Consider the following 27,073-nt stretch of genomic DNA (forward strand, 5'->3'; position numbering starts at 1 on the left):
CCAATCAGTGTGAAAAGGATGAGCTCTTCAATACATTGTTCTGGGACAATTAAATGTCCACATGAAATAGAATAAAATGAGACACCTTTAAATACCATCCATGAACATTAATTTCATGTAGATTAAAGATCATAATATGAAAAATAAAATTTCAAAACTTTGAAAAAAAATGTAGGAGAATATCTTTATGACTTCATTATAGAAAAGATTCAATAAGAATAAATCCTAGACAAAAATATTGGTAAACTTGATTTCACTAAAATTTAAAACTTCTATGCAATAAAAATTACTGTAACCAATTGTATTAATCCATTTTCACGTTGCTGATAAAGACATACCCTAGACTGGGCAATTTATGAAGGAAAGAGGTTTAATGGAGAACTCACAGTTCCATGTGTCTGGGGAAGCCTCACAATCATGGTGGAAGGGAAGGAGGAGCAAGTCACATCTTATGTGGATGGCGGCAGGCAAGGAGAGAGCTTATGCAGAGAAACTCCACCTTATAAAGCCATCAGATCTTGTAACACTTATTCACTATCATGTGAACAGTACGGAAAAGACCTGTCCCCATGATTCAATCATCTCCCACCAGGTCCCTCCCACAATATGTGGGAATTATGGGAGCTACAAGATGAGATTTGGGTGGGGACACAGGACCAAACCATGTCACCAATGTTAAAAGAAAACCATGAACTTATAGGAAATATTTTCATGGTTTGTAATATTTTTTTAAAAGTTTGTATTGAGGAATTATAAAAAATTCTTGCCAATCTAAAGAAGACAAACCAACTGAAAAAAATAGATAAAATATATTTTATATTTTATTGATGTATGAAAGTGGAAGCAGATGCACAAGTGAGGATGCTTAACTGCATCAGTCATCAGGGTAGAGAGAGGAAACAAACACACATGCAGAATAAGATACCATTTAGACCCACTTAATTAGAAAAATGGAATAGTCTTACTGTAGCAAGTATTGGTGAGAACATGGAGCAAAAAGAAGTCTTGTACATTGCTGAAAGGAATGCTAATTTCTACATTCATTTCAGAGAATAGTATGGCAAAATTTCCAGTTAATTTGAAGAGAAGTATCCCCGTCAATGTGGAAATTCCAGTTCTTGTCATATTCTAGAGAAATGCTAGCAAATATGCACAGTAAGACATAAGAGGAATATTCACTGCCACATTTTTATATTGCAATATAAAAGAATTGTAGGCAATTTAAATGTTCCATCAATATTCCCATCTTCTGATATAGTGATGCAATAGATACCATGCAGTTAAAATTAATGCTCTAGAGCTAACCATATCAACATGGATAAATCTCAAAAATATAATGTTAAGAGATAAAAACATATTGCAGAAGAATGTATACAGTATGATTTCATTTTATGCTGTTTGAGACCATGCAAAACAATATGTACCTGTATATATAGTGATGGTATTAAAAGTTTCATGGGAATGAACTCTAATTTGGGATGGTGTTTATCTCTAGCGAAAGGGGCAAGAGTGAAATCCAGGAAGAACTGATGGGATTGTATTGAGTTTTTTTTGTTTTTTATTTTGTTTTTGAAATAGACTCTCACTCTGTCATCCAGGCTGGAGATCAGTGGCACAATCACAGCTCAGGGCAGCCTCAACCTCCCTGGCTCAAAGTATCCCCCTACCTCAGCCTCCCAAGTAACTGGGATCACAAGCCCAAGCCCCTCACCCAGCTAATTTTTTGAGGTTTTTGGAGAGAAGGGCCCTCCCTATATTGCCAGGCTGGTGTTGAACTCCTGGGCTCTAGTGATCCTCCTGCCTCGCCTTCCCAAAGTGTTGGGATTACAGGCATGAGCCACCATGCCCAACCAAGGGGGCCATATTTGTAATAATTTATATGATAATTATTATTGCTGTTGATAGCATGGTGGTGGTGGTTAGACAGGACTAATACAGGGTGGCCACAGGAGAACAGAAAATTCCAGGTAGCAGTTTCACATGACTAGCAAAAGGAAACTGATGAAATAGCTGCAGAAACTAGGGGCTGATATGACCCTGAAAACCCATAGTCTGGATCAAGCTGGCTAAGACCCACTGGACCCAACGTGGTGCTGGATTTGACATAGGATTCTCTTAGGATCTCATTATATGCTAATTAACATACTCAATCACACCCACCAGTGCCATGGCAGTTCTGGAAACACTGACATTTGGTGTAAAAAGGGGTGGCACCACAGTACCAAGAAATCATCTTTTTCCCGGAATCTTCATGACTATTCCACCCCTTGGTTAAAGAAACCCATAAAGGCAACAACCCCAAACCCCCTTGTGCATCACTCTCTCTTGAGTACACTCACACTCCCCTTTCTCGAGTGTGTACTTTTCACTTTGCAATAAATCTCTGTACTTTCACTATCGTTTGACCCATCCTTGAATTTCTTCTCTAGATGGTGTCAAGAGTCTGGATATCAGCCAGGGTGGAGATCCCACCGGCATCTGGGGATCTCCCCTAGACCACCAATATCAGTGGTAGTTTTTTAATATTAAGTAAATATGATAAATGTTAGGATTTAATAAAGCTGAGTTCTCTATATATTTCCTCATTATTTCACAATTTTAGAAAATTCCTGACAATTTATCAAATTGAGTAAGCCAAGCTGAGCAAACTGAACTTTTAGATTGTAATGTGCCTGATTTGCTTCAACATTAAGAAAGGAATTGTAAAATATCACTCACCAATTCCTCTGATTGCTTTCTGAATAGCTTCAGCATCCACTGATGGGCTAAAGTCTGGATAATCTCTTATTGTTCCTCGGTGTCCAACCTAGAAGGAAATATTTGAAAGTCACATTGGTTCAAAACGACATCTTTCTTGTATTACATATGCATATTCCTTCATGCATATGAGAGGCATATGACAAACCCATAATTTGCACACCTTCCTACCACTTCAGGAGTGGCTCTGAAACTGCCTTTGCAAAATCATGACAGTAAGAGAAATGTGACATGGTTGACTCCATCTTGCTTTTAGCCTCACAGGCTGGCTGTCTTTGCTCATTCCTGGGTGTGGGCCAAACTAACTTCAGGAGGAATTTAGTTTATAGTTTAAATGATACTAGCTCTTCCCCAAAGCTAAACTACCCTTGTAAAATTAATGAAAGTCTACCAAGTTAGGAGGATGAGAGGGGCCTGAATTTTACTAAGATGTAGGCATAGTTACATAATTACCAGCCATTATTCTGGAGGTCACAATATTTGCAGCCTCCCCAATTACTCCTGCAGATAACATCACTATTATAGAACCTACAATTGGCCTTTTGAGATGTCTCTTCAGGCTTTTGCATTTCTGACTACTGGACAGCCCCACTCAGACCAACAACTCCTCTGGTGGCCTCCACTTAGAAGCGGACTCAGCCTACAAGGACTGTTTTCTATACCCCTATGATTGCATCCCCAACCAATAAACATGCCCCCTTCCCTAGCCCCCTGCCCACCATTTTATCCTTGAAAAATCCCTAACTTCTGAGCCTTCAGGGAGATTGATTTGGGTAATAACTCTGTCTCCTACATGGTGTGGCCAGCCTGGCATCAATTATACTCTTTCTTTACTGCAATGCCATGGTCTCAGTGGACTGATTGTGTCTGTGCAGTGAGCAGGAAGAACCCATTTAGCAGTTCCAGTTTCAGTGACGGTCTACCCCCCAGACATAGGGAATATGATATCTACTCCATATCTCAGGAGTCCTCTTTTTCTCTTATGTAACAAATTACAAATATGAAACATTGGTTCTGTACAGCAGTAAGTTGTGTTAATCTTGGTGACACTGAAGAAAATTTGTTTTAAAGTAGCATTTGCAGGACAGCAACAAGAAAGCTGAAATTTCCTAAATCTTCTTGTTTTTCAAGTGATAATTCAAAGCTTATCATGGCATCTCACACAGAAGTAACTGTGGTTTACAAACTTCAAGGTGTTTTAATTAATGTTGACCATTGTCCTTGGGGAACTCCAGACTAAATGATCCATAAATGAAAACCCCCTTAGGACTGTCTGTTCTTGAGCTTTGTTTAATGAATGTGCAATTAGAAGACCTTCTAAAAGCTCTGCTGACATCATAGATCTTGAGGAATTGCATGGAAGTAAAAAATGCCACGCTACTAATTTTTTTTTTTTTTTTTTTTTTTTTTTTTGAGACGGAGTCTCGCTCTGTCGCCCAGGCTGGAGTGCAGTGGCCGGATCTCAGCTCACTGCAAGCTCCGCCTCCCGGGTTTCCGCCATTCTCCTGCCTCAGCCTCCCAAGTAGCTGGGACTACAGGCACCCGCCAACTCGCCCGGCTAGTTTTTTGTATTTTTTAGTAGAGACGGGGTTTCGCCGTGTTAGCCAGGATGGTCTCGATCTCCTGACCTCGCGATCCACCCGTCTCGGCCTCCCAAAGTGCTGGGATTACAGGCTTGAGCCACCGCGCCCGGCCCACGCTACTAATTTTAAGCATGTAAATTAGAAGCATGTCAGTAAGCTAGGAAAAACCATAATACAGAAAAAATATTTTAAAATTGCTTACAAGAGTAAAGAAGGACAGCCACAAAGATGTTGAGAAAAATAAAAGTAAATGTAGATTTATATGGTAGTTCTTAACTTCTTGAATAAAAATCGGTCTTTACAGTATTAATATTTCCTTTTTAAACAGCATTTTTCTATCTTGTTACTGAATAGTATTGGCTCTGTTGTCTTGTATTAATATGGCTTCATTTTGGCTCCCTTGAAGTGTTTAATGTTTTCATGAAAGGACATTATCTGTCACACTAAAGTGAATGGAAAATTAGTGTTCTGGCACAGTAAAAAATGATAGTCTGCTGATTCCTAAGATTAGATTGAATAATTTATTTCAATACACACAAACACTGTTTAATCTTACAGCATCCAAAATAAGAACTTTAGAACCTAGAAAATAATTACAAGTTAGAAACTAGTTGTGAGTGTTCCTGACCTGAAGATACCTGTAAGAAACCAATCACTTTAGTCTGGGCATGTGGCTCACTCCTGTACTCCCAGGACTCTTGGGGGCCAAGGACAGGATCACTTGAGCCCAAGAGTTCAGGGCCAGCCTGGGCAAAACAGTAAGACCCAGTCTCTACAAAATACTAAAAAATTACCAGGTGTGGTGGTATGCAGGTGTGGTCCCAGCTACTCGGGAGGCTGAGGTGAGAGGACCACTTGAGCCCAGAAGGTCAAGGCTACAGTGAGCTGTGATTGTGTCACCGCACTGTAGTCTAGGTGACAGAGTGAGGCTCTGTCTGAAAGAAAGAAAGAAGAAGAGAGAGAAAGAAAGAAAGAAAGAAGAAAGAAAGAAAGAGAAAGAAAGAAAGAAAGAAAGAAAGAAAGAAGAAATTAGTCACTTTAATATAATCTTTGATGAATTCCCTTTCTCCAAGGCTTGGTAAATATTTTATGGATTCACAGAGCCAACTGGCTTCATTTCACTTCTATCCACCTAGGAACTTTTGTGTTGATCTTATCTGTTCACCTTCCAGTGTCTGGCATTGTAGAAGAACTACCCCAACATTGGAGTGTTTGAGTGCTTCAGGCCCAGCACACTTTACATGCTAGGCACTTTACACACGTTAATTATAATCTGCATAACAACCCCAATAAATGAGAGTGAGCAATTGCACATAAACAGCACCAAGATTTAAGAAGACCAGAGAATTTGATTGAGTCTACACAGCTAATGGCAGGCAGAGGTTAGAATTTAAAAACAAACTAGACTATTCCAGACCATTTCTGGGGTTTCATGAAATGTAGTTTCTGTACCATCTGGGGTGATACTTCAAGTGTATATAACCAGGACCCACCTTCTATATACTGAATCATATTTTTTAGAGATGGGGTGCTAAATTCTACACGTTTAAGAAGCTCCCAGGTGATTCTGTGCCATGCAGATATTGACATGGCTGATTCTAAATATAAAAAGACAAACTTGTGGTCAGATACCAGTTGTTCATGAATCATGAAAACTCAGCGTTTGCACTCCAGCTGTGAACTTTTCACTGTCCTCTACCACCTACACATCAAAATATGCTAAAATGCCAATGCACAGAATTAGAGAAGGAGGAAATTCCCAATTCATTATGCAATTTAGTACTTAGTAAGAAATAAATGGGGGAGAACAACTTGTTTAATTACAAGGGGGGAAGAAAGTACACATACACACATCCCAACTTGAAAAAGGGCATGGCAATTCTGAAGTGGAATTTTAGTGAAACATTTAAAACTGCTTCCATTATTTAAATGAATGGCATTATTCATTTGACAGACTTGGTTGCCCAAATCACTCCGAAATATTACATGACTTACAAAAGAATCTCACAATAAAATTAATGAAATCTTTTAAAACTAATACATGAACAAAGTGCTTTACAAACATTTTAACTCTTACAAGGGCCTTCATGAGGTGAATTTTATTATTTCTAATTGAAAATGGAAGAAACCCAGTCTCACAGAGATTATTTGCTTAAAAGAGTTCTGCTAATAAGGACAGCCCCAGGACTCAAACCCATCGCCTTATGACTAAAATGCTCCCTGCTCTATACCACATCACAGTGCCTCAGGGGACTTCATCTTAGTGGTTCTCAAAGTGTGATTCCTGAAGCAGCAGCAGCAGCATCACCGGGAATGTGATAGAAATGCAAATTCTCAGGCCCAAGCCCAGAGTTCCTGAACCAACAACTGCAGGGCTAGGATGCAGAATCTGCGACTTAACAAACGTTCCCGGTGATTCTGGTGCACAATAAAGTTTAAGAACCACTGCTTTGGCCGGGCGCGGTGGCTCAAGCCTGTAATCCCAGCACTTTGGGAGGCCGAGACGGGCGGATCACGAGGTCAGGAGATCGAGACCATCTTGGCTAACACGGTGAAACCCCGTCTCTACTAAAAAATACAAAAAACTAGCCGGGCGAGGTGGCGGGTGCCTGTAGTCCCAGCTACTCGGGAGGCTGAGGCAGGAGAATGGCATAAACCCGGGAGGCAGAGCTTGCAGTGAGCTGTGATCCGGCCACTGCACTCCAGCCTGGGCGACAGAGCGAGACTCTGTCTCAAAAAAAAAAAAAAAAAAAAGAAAGAAAAAGAACCACTGCTTTATTTCCTTCTTAGCTGCCTAGAAAACTGAAGCAAAAATGAGCAAACAAGCCATGAATTCTCTTATGGGGTGTGGAAGATGAAGAATTTAATGATGAGCTCATCGTTTCAGGAATGTCGGCATTTTTACAGCCAAACAAGGCTGTTTGCATTGCCTGCTTCATTGCAAGTTTAATTCCTTGACATTTATATTACTAATCAATACTTGGCTGAGTTTATTTCCAGTAACCCTAGTGTCCTAACATAGTCAATACTAGTGTAGAACATCACCTGAATACTTGGCAAAGTCTATTTAAAAAAAAAATTGCCTTTGATCAGATTTCCATCCACACATTTAAACACATTTAGTTGCTTTCCTTTTCTGAAACTTGACCTTCAGATGCCTCAAAAAGAAAAATGCTGCTGAAGCCAGTTGGAAAACAAATTAAAGCAAAGAATGTCTAGATAAAGGGGAAAAGTAACAGGAGCTCTTTATACTAAGAACAATTGCTGCTAATCACTATGTGCCAAGTACTGTGCTAAGGGCGTTTCCTGCATTAGCTTATTCAATCCTTGCAATAAACTTATAAGGTAGATATAATAAATTCCTTTTCACAGATGATGAAACTGATGCTTAAGTAACTTATTTAAGTTCCCACAGCCAGTAAGTGGTCTATCCCAACAGTCTTTGCTCCTAAACTAGACTAGCCTGCATCTCATTTAAACCATCTTTTTCAAGACAATATAATCTCCCTTGATCTTCTAAAACCATCCTTTGGAGGTCAGTCTTAGCACATGATGTCTTGAAGCCACTGCATGACCAAGCTCAGCCTGGGGAACTGTTTGCTATTACCCCTGGAAGAAGCCAGTCTGTTTTTGACTCACAAAAGCCAGTTGCATCTATTTCTTCACGCAAAGTGTACTGAGTTTGCAAGAAATTAAACATTTACATTCAAAAGGATGAGTGGAAGAGAAAAACAGAAGGTGCCAACCCTGTTGATATGAAACATATTTAAAGCCAAATGCTACAGAGCAAGAATAGCAGTTGCTGCAGGGACATTTTGAAGAAGCAGTGAAGCCAGATCACTCATTACTTCAGAAAGCCCTATAAAGGCCACATCCAAAAATTGAGGCTTCAAATCAAAGCCTCAGATAAAACTCCAGGACAAGGAGCTCTCAAAGAGCCAGGGAGAAAGGACGGCTCTCTGCTCAATGTCAAGATGCTGTGTTGGGTCATGAAGCTTTTATGATACAAGGAAATATGGAGTAGATTGCAAAAAAATAAAACAATCAAACTTGGGAACTGTAAGACTTCCAGTTCAATTTTTCAAGTAAAAAAGCACGTTTCCAAACCAAAGAAAATTTACCGTAAAAAAAAAAAGGCCCTGAAATAAAACGCAGTCAAGTGGGGCAGGTGTTACTGGTTGAATTCTGTCTCCCTCCAAAAACATTAAAGCCCCAACCCACAGTACCACAGAATGTGGCCTTACTTGGGGACCAGGTTGTTGCAGATGTAATTATTTAAGATGAGGTCACATTGGAAGGCCCCCAATCCAATATCACTGGTGTCCTTATATGACAGCCACGTAAAGGCAGAGACATACAGAAAGAATGTGATGTGATGGTGAAGGCAGAGACTGGAGTTACGCAGCTGCAAGCTGCCGGTATGTGAGACCAGAATGTGCCTCTTCAAAATATGAAGGATTGTTGAAGACAAGAAGAAACAGATACTCAAGAGATCTCTTTCCTCCATTTGCCTAAAAGCAGGACAAAGATTTATGGAGACAAAAGGTATTCTGCCCTCCTGACTACAGTTACAAAGGTTAAAGACTGAAGACAGTTTAAGACCCTTGTCAGCCTGACAATGGTATTAGAAGAATTTATACTAGCAAGCTGCACTAACTAACCTTTATCTGCAAGTAATTTGCCTTTCTTCACTGCCCACCTGCAAGTTGCTGCCCATAGAGATTCAAAGGTCCCTTTCTGTTGTGGGAAGTCAGGGACCCCGAATGGATGGATTGGCTGAAGCCGCGGCGGAAGAACATAAATTGTGAAGATTTCATGGACAATTATTAGTTCCCCAAATTAATACTTTTATATTTCTTATGCCTGTATTTACTGCAATCTCTGAACATAAATTGTGAAGATTTCATGGACACTTATCACTTCCCCAATCAATACCCTTGTGATTTCCTATGCCTGTCTTTACTTTAATCTCTTAATCCCGTCATCTTCTTCCTAAACTGAGGAGGATGAATGTCACCTCATGACCCTGTGATGATTGTGTCCACTGCACAAATTGTTTGTAGAGCATGTGTGTTTGAACAATATGAAATCTGGGCATCTTAAAAAAGAACAGGATAACAGCGATGTTCAGGGAACAAGAGAGGTAGCTTTGAACTGGCCGCCAGTGATCCGGATGCAACAGAGCTATATTTCTCCTCTTTCATAAGCAAATAGGAGAAATATCACTGAATTCTTTTTCTCAGCAAGGAACATCCCTGAGAAAGAGAATGCGCCCTGAGGGTAGGCCTATAAATGGCCCCTTTAGAAGCATGTGCCATCTTTCATGGTCCAAGCCGAAGGGATGAAATAAGCCCCGGTCTCCTGTAGCAATCTCCGGCTTATTAGGACGAGGAAAATTCCCACCTAATAAATTTTGGTCAGACAGGTTTTCTGCTCTCAAACCCTGTTTCCTGATAAGATGTTATCAATGACAATGTGTGCCCGAAACTTCATTAGCAATTTTAATTTCGCCTCATCCGGTGGTCCCGTGATCTCACCCTGCCTCCACTTGCTTTGTGATATTTTATTACCTTGTGAAGCATGTGATCTCTGTGACCCACACCCTATTCGTGCAATCCCTCCCCTTTTGAAAATCTCTAATAAAATCTTGCTGGTTTTACGGCTCGGGGAACATCACGGATACTGCCGACATGTGATGTCTCCCTCGGACACCCAGCTTTAAATGTCTCTCTCGTGCTCTTTCCCTTTATTTCTCAACCCAGCTGAGACACTTAGGAAATAGAAAAGAACCCACGTTAAACATCGGGAGCGGGTTCTCCCGATACCTTTCTGTTGTCTTGTTACTAAAAATTTACTGTTCTTTGTTGAAGATGCTATATAAGCTGAAATTCAAAGCCACCTCTGTGAAAACTACTCATTCTCTAGATGTCTCCATGTATACTCAAAATACACATGTTAATAAACTTCTGTTTGGTTTTCTCTTGTCCAATCTGTCTTTTGTAACAAAGGTCCTTTCCAACTAAGAACCTGTGGGGGTTACTGTTACTCCTCTATACCAGTAAACCACTAGAAACCAGGAAGAGGCTAAGAAGGACTCCCCTACAGGTTTCAGAGGGAGGATGGCCCTGCCCACACCTTGATTTTAGACTTCTAGCCTCCAGAACTATGAGATAATACATTTATGTCATTCGAAGCCAGCAGCCTGTGGTACTTTATTACTGCAGCCCTAGGAAACTAATATAGCAGGTAAAGGCCAGAGAAAATACTGGTAACCAACCAGTTCCTACAGGGCAAATCCTAGGTTTATACTAAGAACAATTGCTGCTAATCACTATGTGCCAAGTACTGTGCTAATCGCCTAAAAGGATCCTCACCTGGGAGAAGTCCCACTGGCTGGCAATGATCGCTATGCCTATGGAAGATGATGCACAAACAGACGGCTCCCACCACTACTGCAGGCACATTCTGCAGCCCACAGGGCAGTAAGGAGAAGCAGGCGATGCTGAACGTCCACAGCAGCAAGACTGGCAGCCACTGAGATGCCTGAGGGATGCCAGGCTGACATCAGGGCTTTGCTCGTAATGTGTCCAAAGGTCTGAAGAAATGCTTATATTTGTTCTTGTGCTCACTTAAAGAAAAAATATTCATGCTTTTCAGCTTTTCCTTTTTAAATTTTTAAAACATATTTAGGGGGTACAAGTACAGATTTCTTACATGCAGATGGTGCATAGTGGTGAAGTCTTGGCTTTTATTAGTGTATCCGTCACCCGACAAGTGAACACTGTGTTCAATAGGTAATTTTCAACTCTTAGCCCCTCCCACCTTCCCACCTTTTGAAGTCTTCAATCTCTATTATTGTACTCTCTATATCAATGTGTACCCATTGTTTAGCCCCCACTTATAAGTGAGAACATGTTGTATTTGATTTTCTGTTTCTGAGTCATCATTTCACTCAGGATAATGGCCTCCAGTTCCATTCATGTTCCTGCAAAAGACATGATTTCATACTTTTTATTAATGAGTAGTATTCTACAGCGTGCATGTGTGTGTGTGTGTATACCACCACATTTTCTTAATTCAATCCTCTGTTGATAAACCTTAGGTTGATTCCATATTTTTGCTATTGTGAATATTTCAGCTTTTCTTTTTTAAATACAGTGATTTCATCATTGGGGCAGTGCCAGAGCAAGAGGACTGGAATGTGAGAACAGAGGAGGGTGTGGGATGGAGTAGAAAGATGAATGTGATTCAGGAATCAGGGAAGACAGGAACAAACAAGCCATTGATGTTGTATTTTCCATGACACATGAGTTATAAAAAGACTTGACCCCTTGGAGAGTGTGTCACTCACAGCTAGCCTGCCTTCCATTGGCTCCTATGCCTCACCTCCTAGGTTTCTTCCCACCTCTCCAGGATACACTCACCTTTGTCTGACCTCTATAAAGTAGGCACTTCTAAAGTAGAAAGTGGCTCTCTCTTTTCTTTCCCTCTAATCCTGCTGTGGGTTATTTCTTCCACTCCCTCTTCTGTATACAGACAAATCCCACATTATAGCTCTAGCCCAGACTTCCGTTTTGAGCACTGGTCTTGCATATTCATGTCTCCTCCATGTATTTGTTTTGATATCTCATATACCAACTCACTGTTTCCTCCCAAGCTGTTTCTTCCCCCATCTGACACTCACATAGTATTTACTCGTATTTTACATATACCTGATCATTTAATCCTCAAAACCACCCTATGAGGCAGATAAAATTAATACCCTGATTTTATAGAAGAGAAAAGAGGGTCCAGAGAGGTTAAGACACTTGCTGAGGTCACATAGCTAGCTTGTGGCACAGCCAGGATTTGAACCTAGGCAATCTGGCTCCAGTTTCTGTGCTCATCCCCAATTTGCTGAGTTTCCTCAATCTTCCCCATCCCTGGAAAAGGACCAACCATCAGCCACCAGAAACCTGGGAGTCCCCTTTGATTCCTTCACCTGCCTTTCCTTCTGAATTCCATCCATCAGCAAGGCCTGCTGAGACTATTTTAAGAAGATAATCTCATGTGCACTCCTTCCCAGCTTCTTTGCTCCTGCTTTTGTCCAAGTCACAATCATCGCTCTCCTGTACTTGAACATCTGAGTCATGTCCCTCTCTACTTCTTACTGCCCGTCTCCAGCCATTTCCCACATAGCAGCCAAGGGATCTGTTAAAGATCTAAGTTAGGCCAGGTGCGGTGGCTCATACCTATAATCTCTGCACTTTGGGAGGGAGGTCAATGCGGATGGATCACCTGAGGTCAGGAGTTCGAGACCAGCCTGGCCAAAATGATGAAACTCCGCCTCTACTAAAAATACAAAAATTTAGCCAGGCGTGGTGGCAGGAGCCTGTAATCCTAGCTACTCGGGAGGCTGGGGCAGGAGAATCGCTTGAACCCAGGAGGCGGAGGTTGTAGTGAGCTGAGATTGTGCCTCTGCACTCTGGTCTGGGCAACAGAGTGAGACTCCGTCTCAACAACAACAATGACAAAAAAAAAAAAAAGATCTAAGTCAGATATTGTCACTCACTCCCTGTTTCACACTGAATAGAGTCCAAACTCCTTACACTGGTCCATAGGGCCCTGCGTGGTTTGGCCCAACCCCCATCATGGCTCTATCTGGAGCCACTCTCTCCAGATGAGAGGTGGAGTTCTCACCACACTTCAGTTCTTTGAAAGTCAAGCTGGTATACAATGAACTCTTTCCCACCTTAATGCCTTGGTTTGTGTTATTCTCTCTACCTGGAATGGTTTTTACCTTCAGTCCTCTCTTTAAAGGCCATCTTCTCTAACAGGGCTTCTTTGGCACTTGATCTGAGTAGGTCTTCTACTGTTATTCTGCATCTCAGCCACCTCTCCATTGTTAGGGCACTCAGCATTGAGTAATACCTCTCCCTGTTTATATCTATCTCTCCACCTCCTCTAAAATAAAGTTCCAAAAGGCAGAGACATTTGTTTCACCCACTCCTATTTATCCAGCTGGGAGCCTAGTGCTCAGTCCCCAGATAGGGGATTAATACATAACTGTGAATTAGTTTGCTAAGTAAGAATATGAAAGCAAGACAATGACATCTCACAGTGTGGACTTTCTCCAAGCTCTACACTAGATAGTTGGCTGCCTGATGAGTTGCTTCCTTCACATATCAATAGTCTAGAAATCAAAGTTCCCATTGTATCCTGGGAGATTTGGGAGATATTTCAGAAGCTGAGTGTTTTCTAGTACACCAGAGACATGAAATGCATGACTGTGTCTGGTGATTCTGTTATGTATTTCTCCCTGTCTCTCCAAGAGCTCAGGGTTTCTCCGACAAAGGTAGCAAACCCAACTATATGGAATGAGCTGGAAACACGGGGCCTCCCCAGAGACTTTATCAACACAAACATCTTTCTCAGAATAATTTTCATGTATTTGTTTAAAGCAGATTATAAAAAAATTATATTCATCTTCTCTTGAGTCATCTAGTACCAGTATTTGTGGATTATCTCTTTGTTCTATAATCAAAGTAAAGTGCTTAACCTAGTTAAGAGTTCTTGAGCAAATCCTCCTCTTGGCTAAGGGTTACAAAAGAGTTGAAGACTGGCCGGGCGCGGTGGCTCAAGCCTGTAATCCCAGCACTTTGGGAGGCCGAGACGGGCGGATCACGAGGTCAGGAGATCGAGACCATCCTGGCTAACACGGTGAAACCCCGTCTCTACTAAAGAAATACAAAAACTTAGCCGGGCGATGTGGCGGGCGCCTGTAGTCCCAGCTACTTGGGAGGCTGAGGCGAGAGAATGGCGTAAACCCGGGAGGAGGAACTTGCAGTGAGCTGAGATCCGGCCACTGCACTCCAGCCTGGGAGACAGAGCAAGACTCCGTCTCAAAAAAAAATAAATAAATAAAAATAAAAATAAAAGAGTTGAAGACCAATGTGGCTATTCTGGCCACATACTCGGCCCTGTGCATGTCTAACTTCTGCAGGAGCTGCCTCTGTCTAAGGGTCCTGCAATCCAACAGGAATACATAGAGAATTTATATCTCCCTGGGTATATGAAGAAATATAGGGAATTTGGCTCACTGAAGTACAGAATCCACATCTTCTTAAATGGCCCTTGGCTAGAGAACGGTGGCTGTCTGCCTTAGCATTCCAGGCTGATATAACAAAATGCCATAAACTGGGTGTCTTATAAATAACAAAAATTTATTTCTCACCATTCTGGAGGCTAAAAATCCAAGATCAAGGTGCCAGCAGATTCGGTGTCTAGTGAAGTTCCATTTTATGGTTCATATACAGTACCTTCTGGCTGTGTTCTCACATTGTAGAAGACGTGACCAAGTTCCCTCCAATCTCTTTCAAAAGGAAAATAATCCCCACCTAATCCAATCACCTCCCAAAGATCCCATCTCCCAACACAATCATCCTGAAGGTCAGAATTTCAACCTATGAATAAGGGGCAGGTTGGTGGGGGAGGCGGGGCAACACAGACATTTAGACCACAGCACTGGCTTTGCAGAATTTGGGGATGCTTATTCCATCCACCTCACTCCTATGAGGGTGAGAAACCTGTGAGGGACTGAGATCAGGGATGTCTCCTGTTTGTAATATTCCGGGCAGAATATTTCTTACATAAATGGTTAAGGTCAATGATGTCTACCGGACATCATGGCAAATGCATTATTTTATGGGTTATTTATGAGTTTTTTTAAAAAGCGATAATCCTAACAAGAAGTTGCTGCAGATTTAAGAATGCTTCCTAATGTAAAGTAAACCTAGAGAATGGAAACTCCTTGAACAGTCCATGTGAAGACTTTTTGGGACTCTCTGTGGCCTTTGGAGGATATTAAAGTATCATAAAAGAGGACTATAATACCTCCCGCAATCCTCTTGTAATCTTGTACCCCTGTTATTGCTTCGTGGGAATCTTCCTATTGCATTCAAATGTGTCTTGCCCATCTGCCTCAGAGCTTACACTTGTCATTCCCTCTGCCTGGCTGCTCTTTCCCAAGATATTCTCTCAGCTCACCGTCTCATGCCACGTTGACTTCTACTCATATATCTGAGCAGAAAATCACATACCCCATCATACTTATTATCCACCTTTGCTTTTCCCCAGAGCACTTAAAACTGTCTTTTATACTGTACATTTATTTCTCATTTATTGTCTGTCTCCCCTAATAAAATGTAGGCTCTCTGCTTTTTTATTTCTCTTTCTCTACTGTGTTGCCAGAGCCAATATCTGGCACATAAAAGATATGTGGTAAATATTAGTTGAGTGAATAAATGAATAAAAAATGCTTTTTTGTTCTGCATCCTGTTTCTTTCAATAATTCTCAAATGCCACTGTCAGACATTTCAGAGCTCCATGCCATATGTTAAAAATTCTACAAATGCAGTCTTCACCTTTCTTAAATCCTGTTCACATGGGACTGTCACTACTCCTATTGATACATGCCTCCAGAACCTACATGAGGTACTGAATAAAACACAAAGAGTTACAAATGAAAGAAGCAAAGATCTGATAATGAAGGGATAGATGAGAATTTTCTCCTGTTTTGATTTATTCTCTTATAATTCATGTGAGACCTGTGTATTCACTTTATTGCTCAGTACTCTATATACTTCTTTTTTATCTAACTGCTTTACATCCACCAAAAAAATAGACTTTGAAGAGAACAAATCGTACCTTCTCCACTTTACATTCCTTGCTGTCTGATCTAAAATGCTTTATTTTCCTCTTTACCTCTGATTTACCAGGCTCTTCCAATGGCTAAACATTAGCTTTGCATACTATCACTTTATCATGATTAAATATAAAAGAGGGACCCTCCCTCCTTCACAGTTGGGCTAACGTCAGAGAATGGCAAAGAACAGCTTTTTAGTGTTCATTCCACTCATTCCTAGGAAGCCTCTCTGCTCTCACTCAGATGAGACATTTTCCAGGCTTTGGAAACATTAAACAAAGCTTAAATGTTTTGATTTGAAATCCAGGTCTAACCTGTTTTAAATCAACTTTCTGCAATAGACCATTTGTGTACCTGTTTGAATGTCAATATTTACCTAAAGCAGTTTCAGGGAACATAGGTTTAAAACACACAGCAGAGTGGAACAGCACCTAATCAGGGAAGATGCCTGTTCTGCTTGGGAAGTGAAAAGACTTTCAGTGAAAATAGTCACCATCTTGATCTTCCATTCCCGGATGTGGTAGATGGGAGGGAGACCAGAGGAGGAGTTCAGCACATTCACATGCATGAACACAGGTTTCTCCTCACACATGTTTTAAATTTGCATAGCAAAGAAGAGCAACTACACCACGAAAGAAAGGTCTAATGGGACGTCTGTGTCAAAGCAAGAAGTATGAAACTGGACAGGACACTCGCAAACTCTTTGAACCCAGGAATAGCAGCATCCAAATGTCCAGAGCTGGTATCTTCCATGGGACAGAATTTGAAAGGCATTATCTTCCCAAAATTCTCTCTCATGTTAGCACATTGCACCTTTCCTAACAGCCCTACCACCACTGCCATTCCTCTGCGTTAACAGTGGAAATGAGACAACTGTGTCCTCATGTGTCAAACTGCACCAATCTTGCTCCCTCCAGAGTGGAAGAGTTTGGTAGGGAAGGGAGGCTGTGCCTTCTAACTCTCACCATGAACACATGATCATGGAGTAGTCATCTGCAAGGGTCCGTCCTGGTAGCCTTCCCCCCACTTCTACCACCACGGATCCCTTTTTCAATATCTTCTATATGGATCCCATGTTTTAAATTATTCTGTCTTGCCAATCTATATTTATTACCAAACATTAATTCATTTTCCCATTTTTCCCATATATGAAAAATATGTCTAACAATCAGAGCTTCTGATCAACATAAATAGCCAGTGTCATTGGAACTAATATAACCTTGTTTTTAATATAACGTTAGTCAAAAATAAAATAATACATATTGGAAACTGTGTGCCTTAATGTGAGTTATTATGTGTAGTACAATTCGGAATGTATCTGGTCTTTGCACTGGTTCTTGGCACAGAGCTTCAAAAACCCTTGGAATTTCCTGAGTGATAGCAGTGACTTTGTGATGCAATTGGGGTGACTCATGGCATACTCTTAGATAGCCTTAGAATGATGGCTGGTCTCCAGAAAAATTAGCCCTGTATCACAGGGTTGCAACTCTGGTCAGTCGGACCTCTGAGGATGAAAGAGGGGCTGGAGATTGAGTTCAATCATGTAGCAAACAATTTCATCAACCAATTGTGCCTACATAACGGAACTCCAATTACAATTCTGGACACTGAGGCTCAGAGGAGCTTCCTGGCTATTGAACACACTGACACAAAGGGAGGGTGAGGTGCCCTGATGCCACAGGGACAGGCCATGGAGTCTCTGGGTCCAGGACCCTTCCAGAGCTTGCCCATGTGTATCCCACATAATAAACTTGCATTCATAAGGATAGCACTTTCAGTGAGTTCTGTGAATCATTCTAGGGAATTCTTTAATTTCGGAGGGTCATGGAAACCCCCAAATTTATAGCCAGTTGGCCAGAGTGCAGGTGATTCCTGAGACTTGAACTGATATCTGAAGTGAGGGCAGTTTTGCGGAGGACTAAGCCCTTAATGCTGTGGAATCTGACGCTAACGTTGGGTAGTCAGTGTCAGAAATGTATTCCAGTATGCCCACTAGGAGTAGAAAGGGAGGATTTTTATGTCTTTAGAAATATATATGTGTTTAAAATATTATAAAATATTGAAAATAAGAGTGGTCAGAAGGAATTTGATTGAGGATATGGCATTTCTTTTAGATGGCTGAAAGAACCATTCCAATGGGGAGGGGGGCTACTCATGTGTAATAAAATCAGGCCCAGGAAATAGGCAGAAGCCCCTCTACAAAAACAGTTGCAGCGATATTATTTGGCAAAAAATACATTTTAGAATAAAATTAATATATTGAAATCATGCTGATTAAAACTAACATTTATTGAGTGCTCACTCCATGCCAGGCACTGCTAATACATTTTACATGAACTGGCTTAATGCTTACAAACCCTAGATGAGATAGGCACTATTACCATACCTGTTTTATAGATGAGGAAACTGAAGTAGAGAAGGACTAAGCAATTTGCTCAAGAGCCTACCTTTTAAACGATTAGGGAGTTCTGAAAGGGAGAGTTAAGACTGTGGTTAGACTGGCTTCAGTTGCTCCCAGCAGAGCCTGTCCAACTAGGTACTTGCTGCTTTAATTGTTTAAAACTGTTTTGGATGAACTTCAAAACAGTTAGTAGGCATTGTATTTAGGTAATATGTTTTCATAAACTTCTCTTATCCCTTGGTTGCAGAGTGCCTCTATATTCCCCTTCCTCATTTGTAAACTGGAGTTTGGAGTGGTGAAAGGAGAATAGATACCAAGTTAGGATGTTAATAACAATTCATGGTGATTACAATGATTGTGAGTTAATTTTAAAAAATTCTAGCACCACTGGGTGTGGTGGCTCATACCAGTAATCCCAGCACTTTTTTTTTTTTTTTTTTTTTTTTGAGACGGAGTCTGGCTCTGTGGCCCAGACTGGAGTGCAGTGGTCGGATCACAGCTCACTGCAAGCTCCGCCTCCCGGGTTCACGCCCATTCTCCTGCCTCAGCCTCCGGAGTAGCTGGGACTACAGACGCCCGCCACCACTCGCCCGCTAGTTTTTTGTATTTTTTAGTAGAGACGGGGTTTCACCTGTTACCCAGGATGGTCCGATCTCCTGACCTTGTGATCCGCCTGTCTCGGCCTCCCAAGTGCGGGATTACAGGCTCGAGCCACCGCGCCCGGCCATCCCAGTACTTTTGAAAGCCAATGTGGGTGGATCAGTTGAGCTCCAGATTCAAGACCAGCCTGCGCAACACAGTGAGCCCATCTCTACAAAAAAATTTAAAATTAGCTGGGCATGCTGGGGCATGCCTGTGGTTCCAGCTACTCAGGCGACTGAGGCAGTAGGATCGCTTGAGCCCAGGAGGTTGAGGCTGCAGCAAGCCGTGATTGCGCCACTGCACTCCAGCCTGAATGACAGAGTAAAGCTCTGTCAAGAAAAAAAGAGAAAAAAAGAAAGAAAGAAAAGAAAGAAGAAGAAAGAAGAAAGAAAAAAGAAAGAAAAGAAAAAAAGACAGACTCTAGTACCGTAAAAAAATTCTAATTTGAAAGTTCAAACAAATAGGAATTACATTTATTATTATTCTGTAAATGTAAGTTAGGAACTGATCAAGGAGGAAAGACTCAGAGTATTTATATTTACAAAGAAAGCCAGCATTGTACAGAAATTACACAGAAAAAAATACTTGTGGTAGCTTAATAAAATGTCATGTTCTTTTTTTTTTTTTTTTGAGGGAGTCTCGCTTGCCGCCCAGGCTGGAGTGCTGTGGCCGGATCTCAGCTCACTGCAAGCTCCGCCTCCCGGGTTCACGCCATTCTCCTGCCTCAGCCTTCCGAGTAGCTGGGACTACAGGCGCCCGCCACCTCGCCCGGCTAATGTTCTAAGACATTCTAATTGGTGGGCTTCCTGAGTGCTTGCTATGGACCTACAGGCAACATATGACAAGGGACCCTGAGTCCAAGGAGTACAGACCAATAAGATATCGGACCTTTCATCAAGGGGTGAAGTGGGTAAGATTTCAAAATTTGCAAGCAAATGCTAATGCAACACAGACTGTTGATTCATCTGAAACAATGGTAGGGTTGCAACACCCCTGGATAGAATATAAAAGACCTAGAAACCAGCCATTCTTTCATCTTCAATGGTAATACACTGAAATTGCAACTAATGACTTCTCCCTTGATCATACCACTGTCATAAACTAATCATACACATAACCACGTATACAGTTTTGTAGAAATGCAAGGACTTGATTGCTTATTATGTTTGAGTGTGTATGTGCTTTTAAGTGTGGTAGAGAGAAAAAAAGACACATAAAACTTTGTGATAAGAATATTTACAATTGGAAATCTGAAGGTTTTTACCATCTTAACCATTTCTAAGTGTAAGGTTCAGTAGTGGTTAGAATATTCACATTGTTTTGAAACTCTTCAGAACTTTTTCATCTTTCAGAACTGAAACTCTACGTATTAAACAACTCCTCTTTTTATCTTTCCTTATTCATTCCTAATGACCAGTCTGCCTTCTGTTCCTATGAATTTGACTGCTTTGGATACCTCGTATCAATGGAATCATACAGCATTTTGTCTCTTTGGGACTGACTTACTTTTCACTTAACATAATGGGCTCAAGGCTCGTCCATATAGTAGCATGTGACAGGGGTTTCTTCCTGTCACACAACATGTGTTTTTAAAAGACTGAATAATATTCCATTGTGTGTACGTACCGCATTTTGTTTATTCACTCTTGTCCATGGAAACTGGACTGTTTCCACCTCTTGGCTATTGTAAAAAGTACTGCAGTGAACATGGGTGTACAGATATCTTTCTTTAAGATCCTGCTTTCATTTCCTTTGGATATATATCCAGAAATGGGATTGCTGGAGCATGTGGTAGTTCTAGTTTTAAATTTTTTGAGAATCGCTATCTTGTTTTCCATAGCGGTTCTGAGTTGTTCTTAATCGTTGCTCTCTGAGATCTCACTCACATATATTAGTTCTTTAATAGAGGGAGAGGAGGTAAATAGGAAAACAAAAAAACAAAAACCCAGGGACAGCAGGAGCCCTTCTCTGGCTAGGGACTCTTTTCTATGTGAGGGTTTGCTCTCCAGGCTCAGGTTAGCCTCCCCTTTGTGACCCCTCCCCACCTCTTTCCTGCTATCTGATGCCAAACGCTACCATCCCTGATGTAGCCATACTCCTAGCCCCTGTAGTAGGCAGAACACACAGCCTCCTAAAATGTATACACCATAATCCATGGAATTGTCAATGTATTGTGTTTCAGGATGAAAGGGACTTTGCAAATGTAATTAAGGTTCCAGACCTTAAAACACAGGGATTAGCCCGCGTTATCCAGGTGGGCCCAATTTAATCACACGAGCCCTTAAAAGCAGAGAAATATATTCAGCTGGAAGGAGAAGAGAAAGGCTGAAAAGAGATTCCAAGCATAAGAAAGATTTGATGCATTATTGCTGGTTCTGAGATGTAGGGGCCATGTACAACGACAGGCAGAGGCCTGCAGGAGCCAAAGACAGCTTCTGCTGGCAGCCAGCAAGGGACTAAGGACTCAATTCTACAACTACAAGGAACTAAATTCTACCAACAAACCTAAACGGGCTTGGAAGAGGATTCTTCCCAAAGTCCTCCAGAAAGGCACACAGTCCCAACAACGCCTTCATTTTAGTGCTGTGAGACCCATTTCAGGCTTCTAACATACAGAACTGTGAGATAATAAATAGGTGTTGTTTTACATTGCTAAATTTTATGGGCAATTTGTCACAGCTGCAATAGGAAATGAATACACCCTTGATCACACTCACCTGGGTCTCTCCTAGCCCTTCAGAAACGTGCCACGCCTTTGAAGGTGTCAGCGGGAGAGCCTGCTCAACTAATTTCATGTCAGTTTTACTCATGGGCAAGGGCCAGAGGGAGACTTTTTTTTTTTTTTTTTGAGACGGAATCTCGCTCTATCGCCCAGGCTGGAGTGCAGTGGCCGGATCTCAGCTCACGGCAAAGCTCTGCCTTCCGGTTTACGCCATTCTCCTGCCTCAGCCTCCCGAGTAGCTGGGACTATAGGCGCCCGCCACCTCGCCCGGCTAGTTTTTTTTGTATTTTTTAGTAGAGACGGGGTTTCACGGTGTTAGCCAGGATGGTCTCGATCTCCTGACCTCGTGATCCACCCGTCTCGACCTCCCAAAGTGCTGGGATTACAGGAGACTTTTTTTTTTTAACACCAGCATTTTGGAGAGATGTTCACCTCACTCTATGAGATGTTCATAAAAAGCAGCAGGGATTTCAGATGAAAGATGAGAGATTAGCCTAGCCAGTGGGAAGGGAGTAATTTGGGTCAAACAAAAGCCTTCCAACAGCACACCTTCCATCCATACTGCCCAGGCCAAGGGATGGTCACATCTCTACACAGGCTTTTCTTTAAACTTGCACTGTCCCTTACTTATAAAATATAATGTATGCTCATGATTAAAAAAAAATTCAACAGTACAAAAGGTGATATATTGAAAGTAAAAAGTGCTCTTTCTCACTATTCTACCTTTCACAGAGTTTTCATGTAATAGTCTTTCTGTATATTTTGTATTTTCTTTGTTCTTTCTTTTAAACAGAACCCCTCTGTGCATATTATTCGCTAAGTTGTTTTTTTACTTTTTATTTTTTTAGACGGAAGTCTCACTCTTTCGCCCAGGCCAGACTGCAGTGGCGCTATCTCCGCTCACTGCAAGCTCCACCTCCCGGGTTCACGCCATTCTCCTGCCTCAGCCTCCCGAGTACCTGGGACTACAGGCGCCCGCCACTGTGCCCGGCTAATGTTTTTTTTTTTTTAATATATATATTTAGTAGAGACGGGGTTTCACCCGTCTCTACTAAAGCCAGGATGGTCTCAATCTCCTGACCTCATGATCCACCCGCCTTGGCCTCCCAAAGTGCTGGGCTTACAGGTGTGAGCCACCGCACCCTGGCAATTTTTAAAATTGTTATATCTTGGGACTTTTTAAAATGTCAGTTCACATACAACTGATCCACTTTTTGCACATTCGTTTTAATGATCACATAAAAATGCCTATAAGTTATAAATGAGTAATTTGCTTATTCCTACCCTATCGATGGACATTTATGCTGTCTACATGTTTTCATTAATACAAACAAATGTAGCTGGGCCCCTATTTTTTTCAACCTTATGCAAGTTTATCTATAAGATACATACCCACAAGTGGATTACTGGGTTTAAAGGACGTGTGCATTCAAGGACTGATAGATATTGTCAAAATACCATCCAAAAGTGTACCAAATTTACTCCCCTATGAACAGATAATAAAAATATCACCTTGCCCACATCCTCTACATTACTTTTTTTTTTTTAACCTTCACCAATCTTTTAGGTAGAAAAGGGTTTCTCATCATGATATTTTTGTTTCTTCAATTCTGAGTGAGATGCAGGATTAAAAAAAAATAGATACGGTCTCACTCTGTCACCCAAGCTGGAATACAGTGGCATGAACATGGCTCACTGCAGCCTCCACCTCTTGGGCTTAAACGATCCTCCCACCTGAGCCTCCTGAGTAGCTAGGACCATGGGTATGCCCTACCACGTTCAGCTGATTTTTAGGTTTTGTTTTGTTTTTTTTTTTTTTTAAGAGACTGGGTCTTGCCATATTACCCATGCTGGTCTTGAACTTCTGGGCTCAAATGATCCTCCCACCTTGGCCTCCCAAAATGCTGGGATTATAGGTGTGAGCCACCATGTCTGATCTTGTCGCACCTTTTGATGTTATTGGACACTTATAATTATTTTTATGTCCTGTTTATGTCCCTTACAATTTTTTCTGTCAAGTTCATTTTTTTAACTGATTTATTCAAGTTATTTGCATGTTAAGGAAAAAGTCTTTTGCCTAATGTGCTGCAAATTTTTGCCCTGTGAGCTGTCTTCTGCCTCTACCAATGGGATTGTTGGCTGTCATAATTATAAACTTGTATGTAGTTAAAATAGATCAATATTTTTCTTTTAGGCCTTTGGTTTTGTTTGTCACAGTTGTAAGTGCCTTCCCCACTCCAAGATTATTCTTCAATCCATTCATTTCTTTTTCTTTTTTTTTTTGAGATGGATTCTCACTCTGTTTCCCAGGCTGGAGTGCAGTGGCGTGATCTCAGCTCACTGCAACCTCCACCTTCCAGGTTCAGGGGATTCTCCTGCCTCAGCCTCCTGAGTAGCTGGGATTACAGGCATGTTGCCATCACACCGGGCTATGCTGGTATTTCTAGTAGAGACAGGGTTTCACCATGTTGGCCAGGCTGGTCTCGAACTCCTGGCTTTAGGTGATCCACCCACTTAGGCCTCCCAAAGTGCTAGCATTACAGGTGTAAGCCACCACACCCAGCCCATTCATTTCATTTTCTTCATTTCTGTATTTTATCCACATGGAATTTATTTTATTGTAAGGCAGAAAAAGGAATACAGATTTACTTTTTACCCAAACAGCTAGAAGTTTTCCTAACATTTATTGAATAACCCATCTCTTCTTCTCCAATATGTCATCTTTTTCATATAATAAATTCCCAAATTATATACTAAATTTATTATCAGATTTTGACCTTTCTGCTTGGTGTCATCATAAATTTTTTAACTATGTAACTTTACAATGCATCTTAAAAATATTTTATTTTTTTGACATCCTCTGGCTTTTCTGGAATGTTAATTTTGCCAGATAAACTTAACAACTTTCACAAAATTTTTCTTGCTATCTTGACTTTCTGTGTTTTGGTTTTGACTCATATATGTTACTGTGTTGTGAAGGCTTAATTTTACTTACCCAGATAGATGCCATGATATCCCACCTTTGCCTTGAGCTGAGATCACACTAATCTATTAAAAGAAAAAAAGATTAGTAAATGGTATCAATATGTGATTTAGAACACAATAATCTCAGTCCAACCCTCAATCTTGAATCCAGAAAGCAGATGTCAACATTCACAGAAAACCTTCTCAGGAAGAGGATATATCTGACATTGGATATCCCATTTGCTAAACAAACATTTACTGAGCATCTACCATATGCAAGGGACTGTGCTAGACCTGTGAGGACTTCAAGACAAGAGACAGAAAAAAATCTTTGTACTTAAGATGCTTACAAATATACTTCCTGAAAAGCCAGTGTTTGACTTATTTAAAGTCCAGCAGAAACTATGCTGATTACTGACAGGCTACCACTACGGGGATCAGTAACAACAAAAACATAGGATTTTGTTTCTCCTCACCAAATCAACACAAAGTTTAGCTGCCTTCAACTGGATTCCGTGTGCTTGATTGTGAAACCTCCATGTACATTTTACAAGGCTCCAAGCCTACAGTCTGTTCTAAAGACACGTCTGCTCTTTGAGGAGGTGGTCCAGTCCTTGGTGGGGTGCAGAGGTGAAAGGGACAGTTCTTTGATTGGGAAGCTAGACACATTTTTCTGAAATAGATATTATTCAAACAAGCTGGCATATCTCCAGGGTTGATTTAGAAATGCAAGTTGCTCCCACCCTTCCTGGGAACAACATATTCTAAAAATTCCCTGACACCCCAGAGCAAAGTTCAGTGGGAAATTACACTATTAGTCTCTGAAAATACGTTGCCCTGGTTTTTTCAGGCTCCCTGTAGCCTAGGGCAGTTGACTCTCTAGTTAGAGTCAAACACGGTATCTCTCTTTTTTTTTTTTTTTTTTTTTTTTTTTTTTTTTTTTTTTTTTTTGAGACGGAGTCTTGCTCTGCCACCCAGGGTGGAGTGCAGTGGCCGGATCTCAGCTCACTGCAAGCTCCGCCTCCCGGGTTTACGCCATTCTCCTGCCTCAGCCTCCCGAGTAGCTGGGACTACAGGCGCCCGTCTCGTCGCCCGGCTAGTTTTTTGTATTTTTAAGCAGAGACAGGGTTTCACACGTATTAGCCAGGATGGTCTCGATCTCCTGACCTCGTGATCCCCGTCTCGGCCTCCCAAACACGGTATCTCTCTAAATAGATGCTCTTTGACTTATGAGGGGTTACAGTCAGATAAACTATTATGAAGTCTAAAACTCAGAAGTGAAATCATCCTATACAGTGAAAACAAGGTATTATTAGTTCTCGTTTTGCCTCTTAAAGCTAAACACAATTTCTTTGGGCCTCAATTTCCTTATCTTTAAAAGTGAAGAAGGGGGTGTTGCCAGCATTGAACGAGGTCAGTTTCACAAGGCTGGGGATTCTTCTTATCTGTGTGCACTGGGGCACAGTAGATATTAAAAGAAAGAAAGAAAAAAAAAGTATCGATTAAATGAATGATTTAATACAAGCCACACAATCATCCAGCGAGTTAGGTATTACATCTCCATTCTGCATATGAAGAAGCTGGGGCCAGAGAGGTATGGTAACGTCCCACAGTCACACAGCTAGTGAGTGGACCCCTACTGCATGGAGGCAGCTAGACTCTAAATGTATGAACCTAACCCCGATGCTTCTGCCTTATCCCACTGCCTGGCCTACACCTGACCAAACCTGACCCTCAATATGCGTTGATCCAGTAGAATTGGAAATTTATTAAGAATTTTTACTAATCTATCATTTAATTTTTAGATGTAAAGAATACTCCACAGCGAAAGCCAAATGACTTAAACAGAATTTCAACATATCCTTTCCTGAAAGGGATTACATCATTTCCTTTTACTTCCTCCTCTATGGTTATTTCTAAACAGGTTTTCTCTACACAACCACATAGTTCTGGGAACAAGATTCTGGTTTTCTTTACATTGAAAAATTCCCTTTCTGGTCAGTCTGAAGTTTTCTGTCTCTTGAAAACCAAAGGTGATATCCTTATGCAATAATGTTTTAATTTTAAAACATTATTTACAATAAAACAAAAATTATGTAAATATTACAATTTACGTAAAACATTAGTTACATTTTAAAAAATGATGTTGTGAACATAGCAAATGTATCTTTCCCAGAGGGCAGAGTCTTGCTGTCAGTGCTGAACACAAATGCTTGGAAAGAATTCGGCCCTGGCTATACAATTTCTTATCAGTAGCCGGATGGGCCTCCAGCGACCCAGAACCTCCCAGCACCTGCATAGTTTCCTGTATATGGTCATCT

At 41.1% G+C, this 27,073-nt stretch overlaps 1 long non-coding RNA gene across 3 annotated transcripts; it reads right to left on the minus strand.

The window, feature by feature from the left end:
* LOC115896165 lies at positions 1–25,686 on the minus strand. Of its 3 annotated transcripts, XR_004056106.1 has the most exons (5): positions 25,229–25,686; positions 24,784–24,836; positions 2,719–2,806; positions 966–1,139; positions 1–40 (listed from the first exon to the last, which is right to left on the minus strand). It is a non-coding gene; the product is annotated as an uncharacterized LOC115896165 (long non-coding RNA). The 3 variants fall into 3 exon arrangements; XR_004056107.1 differs by lacking the exon at positions 966–1,139 and having other exon boundaries at positions 25,229–25,675; XR_004056105.1 differs by lacking the exon at positions 1–40 and having other exon boundaries at positions 355–1,139; positions 25,229–25,674.
* Positions 25,687–27,073: the final 1,387 nt, after the last annotated feature.

This window comes from Rhinopithecus roxellana, unplaced genomic scaffold, assembly GCF_007565055.1.
Source record: "Rhinopithecus roxellana isolate Shanxi Qingling unplaced genomic scaffold, ASM756505v1 contig5566, whole genome shotgun sequence".
Taxonomy (NCBI): Eukaryota; Metazoa; Chordata; class Mammalia; order Primates; family Cercopithecidae; genus Rhinopithecus; species Rhinopithecus roxellana.